The following is a 4,631-nucleotide window of genomic DNA, read 5'->3' on the forward strand; positions in this document are numbered from 1 at the left end:
AAAGGGTTCACAAGAATCATTTAAAAAAATTAAGACCCCAATAAATAAATGGGCAACAGCTAATAATAGGTAATTTATAGAAACAGAAAACATAAATTTAAAACTGTTTATTCCTACCAGTAATTAACTACAAATTAAAAAAATTCTTTTTCCCATTATCAGATTTAAAAAATTATTTTAATTACTTTTCATAAGGATGCAGTAAGCTAAGCATTCTATATATTGCTTGCTGCTGGTAATATACAAGATACTTGCTTTCTTGGAAGTCTTTTTTCAGCATGAATAAAAGGACTTAAATTTGTTTTTAATTCAGTAATTTCAATACTAAGTTTCTCATAAGGAAATAATCAGTAATACATACAAAGATGTATGTACAAAAATTGTCAATATAGCAAAAATATTGGAAATAACCAGTGCCTAAAAGGTTAATCATTACAAAAGTTACAACAGAACTATGTGATGAATAAATAATTCAACCATTAAAAATAATATTTATGAATAATTTATAATGACATGGGACAATGCTTAAGATATATGTCACGAAAAGTGATATGACCTATATCTGTAATGTTTACAACCGTATCAAAATATATATGCAATGTATTCATACGTAGCATATACTCTGCTGAAGATGTAATATGTGCGTTGTTTTTTCATTGCTTTTACTAAAAGAATGCCAGAAAGTCTTCTGGGGCGTTGACTCACAGGGGAGGCACCCTTCCTCCAAGGGAGGTAAACAGCATTTAGCTGTTTTGAATGGCTGCCCCCACCACCCCCGGGAGGCAGTCAGGCCGTATTCTCAGGGAAGGTGGGGACCAGTAACCAACCTTTTGTGTGAAAAGGCACACAGGGAGAAGATATGAGATCCCTAGAAAACCTACAGAGGACTCTAGAATAATTGGTGCTGAGGGAGTGGAATTTTTCCTCCCCAGCACTTAACAGGACAACTTCTGAAGGATGGGCCCGTTGCCTGACCTCGATTTGAACGCACAGAGGATGACACCTTGTGGTGGTAAGGAGCAATTGCAGAAGAGGCCACAGTCCAGAGTCTGGGACGCCTTGGGCTTTTCCCCGCATAGGTGCGTGTGTCCAGAGGGCTGCTTTGTGTGTGGTACATAAACCCCAGAGTCCTAGGCACTCCTGGAGAAGGTGAAACTCCAAAAAGGAGGTTATAGGCTAATTCAGTAGTTAGAGGTTAGAGCTAGATTTAGTTTCTCTTATTTTAAAGGTATCTTGATGTTGTAGTACAGTTCATATTGGCCACATTCATATGCGTAGAAAAAAAGAAAAAGAAAAGAAACCCACCACAGTGGTAACAGAAGTTATATTTGAGTATTGAAATTATACATAGATTTTTGTTATCTTTTTAAAAGTGTCTGTATTTTCCAAAATTTCTACCAGTAGCGTATTTCATCTTGCCTTTTTGTTTTGTTTGGCTCTGACAGAAACAATTATTTTCCTCATATAAAGGATGTATAATGGTATGTTACTGTATTTTAAATTTTTTTCATTATTTTTATTTTTAAGACTTTATTTTTTACAGCACTCTTAGGTTCACAGCAAAATTAAAAGGAAGGTACAAAGAGTTCCTATTCACACCCCCTACTCCCTCGTATGGGCAGCCTTCCATTTTAGCAACAACCCCCACCAGAGTAGCACATTTGTTTCAACTGATGAATCTACACTGACACATCATCATCACCCAAAGTCCCTATTGTCCACTGAGCACAAAATAGTCAGGAAGCTTTGGTTAGAAATAAATGACAAAGATTTATTCGAGAGTCTTAGGACTTGCAAATCACAGACACAACTCGACAATCCCCAGGATGTTCTGAAGAAGAAAGAAAAGCTGAGCATTCTTATAGTAAAAATCACATTCTTGAGAAGAATCAGTCCTGCATTCTTAGCCTCTGGATTGGTCTGTGATGGTAATTTCCCAGACGTTTGGTGGTCTGGATAATGGATGTCAGGCAGTCTGAACACATGAACATTTTTTCCTAAGTCCTTCAGAGGGTTATTTACAGGATTTATATATATATTTCTCCAGGAACAACAGAAATGTTCAAAGTTTAAGTCCTCAGGCTACTTAAGATAAAATAAAATCTATTCCTTATGCTTCAGCCCATTTGGTCTGAACCAGTTTTGTCAGTTTGATGATATAGACTCCATATTAAGTCGGCTTAGCTATTCCGACTTCATCTTGTTTTCTTCACTTATTCATCCAGTTTACCACTTGTGGCGGTGTATGTCCTATGGGTTTGGACAAAGGTATAATGATGTGTATTCATCATTATCACATCATACAGAATATTTTCAGTGCCCTAAAAATCTTCTGTGCTCTACCTATTCATCCTTCCCTGACCTTCTCCTCCACCCAACCCCTAATCTTTTCACTCTCTCCATAATTTGGCCTTTTCCAGAATGTGATATAGTTGGACTCGTACAAGGAGGTAGCCTTTTCAGATCGGCTTCTTTCACTTAGTAATATGCATTTAACTTTTCTCCATGCTTTTTCATGGCTTGATATCTCATTTCTCCTTCGCGCTGAATAATATTATTCCATTGTCTGGATGGTCCACAGTTTATTCACCTATTGAAGGACATCTTGGTTGCTTCCAAGTGTGGGCAATTATGAATAAAGTTGCTATAAACATCTGTGTGCAGGTTTTAATGTGGGCATAAGTTTTTGATTCCTCTGGGTAAATACCAAGGAGCATCATTGCTGGATCATATGGTAGGAGTATGTTTACTTTTATAAACCACCAAACTGTCTTCCAAAGTGCCTGTACTATTTTGCATTCCCACTATCAATGGATGAGAGTTCCTGTTGCTCCACATCTTCACTAGTGCTTTTTTCTTCTAATACAAAAAGTTTCAAGAGGAAATGACTCAAAATTCCTCAACTCCATTGTTATTATATTTAAAAAAATGCACGTATATGGTAAACTGTCAAGCATTTTAGGAAACTATAAAATTAAAAGTAAAAATGTCTCTGTCCTGTTTTGCAGTCCCTCTCTATAAAGCTAATCACCATTCACTTTCTTGTGTATACAACAAGAAAAATTTATTAGGTACCTTTCAACATAGATATTAAATGTTTCTTCCCTTCACTTTTTTTTTCACAGAATGTATCGTGCTGTATGCATACTGTTTCACACCTTGTTTTTTCACCCACCTAGAGATCTTTCTACATCAGCATATAGAGATCAACCTCATTTTTTAAAAGGCTAATAGAATTCCAAGTATAGATGTCCAAACATCATCTATGGTTGCATTTTACAAATTACTAGTGGGATTGAGCTTTCCTCACCTCCCCTCCAATCTCCCTGACCTACTTATTCTTATCCTTTACCCATTTTTCTATTGAGTTCTTGGTCTTTTTTATGCTTATTTGGATAAACTCATAGTAAATTAGAAAATTGGCCTTTCGTGTGTTACAATATCTTATAAATATTTCTCCCACTTTGTCATTTATTTTTTTACTTCATGTGTGGCCTATTATGCCATGCAGACATTTTTAACTTTTGTGTTCAAATTTGTATTTTTCTTCCTGATTTCTGAGTACATTAGTTTCACAATTTAAAAAATTAAGTTGCTTGCGCGCACGTGTGTGTGTGTGTGTATGTGTGTGTGAGAAATCAAATGCACAACCAGCCCATTAGGAGAAAGTCCATGGCACCAAACCATTTCCAGGAGATGTCTGTACCTCCCAGGCCACGTGGCATGGTAAATCTCATCTTCAGTGGCTTCAGTATTTGTAAAGAAGTAGCTTGTTGGCAGCATCTGGTTTGACAAGTCAGGGAACTGGTCTTAAAGTGTCTTGCTTGCCAAGTGCCCTGCAAGCTTTACTGAAGGTTACAAGATTTTTTTCTCTTTCAAATGGTCAACTAACTAGTCTAATGTTAATTTTCTTCCTATGAACTGAGAAGCCTAGAGATTGTGTATGTGTATGTGTGTGCATGAGCATGTATTTAAATATTTTCCTTTTTTTTCCTTCATATCTTTATAATTAGTCTTTACTTGTCATGGTTTGGGGGACATTGAAGATTACAGAGCTGACTCCTTTCTAAAACATTCTGTCTTGAGCCATCCCTGTGCCACTGGTGCCTCTGTGTCTTGGCAAGCACCAACCCATACTGGGGCTCCCTCCCGAGTCATTCTGTCCAGTGCAGAGCACCCTTGTGCCTTCTCAGAAATATCCTTGAATAGAGCAGTTCAGAATAGGGCATGGGAACTGGCCGGAGGCTGCGAATCCATTCTCCTCTTTCTTCTTGGCACAAAGAGGCTGGAAGCCCAGGCTAGCACAGGACAGCTGAGAAAGAGAAAAGCCAGCATCCCTTGAGGAGCAACACAAGGTTCAAAGGTCCTTCCTCTGTCGCACTAAATAAAAACTATTCATAAAAAAAAATTAAAAAAAAACAAAAACCGGAAAAGATGCTGGCCTTGGGAAGTGAAAAAATTCCATTCCAAAAAAAAATCCTGCTCTAGCTTCTTTTTACATGGGACTGTACCATGTGATGCTTAATTTCACAATTGTTCAGTGACACTCAATTGGACTGAATTTTGCTCTTCCCTCGTGAAAATAAATTTTTCCCAGATCCTATTCTCTAGTTTCTCTTCTTTTTTGGGCA

The sequence above is a fragment of the Pteropus alecto genome, unplaced genomic scaffold (genome assembly GCF_000325575.1).
Source record: "Pteropus alecto unplaced genomic scaffold, ASM32557v1 scaffold60, whole genome shotgun sequence".
Lineage (NCBI taxonomy): Eukaryota > Metazoa > Chordata > Mammalia > Chiroptera > Pteropodidae > Pteropus > Pteropus alecto.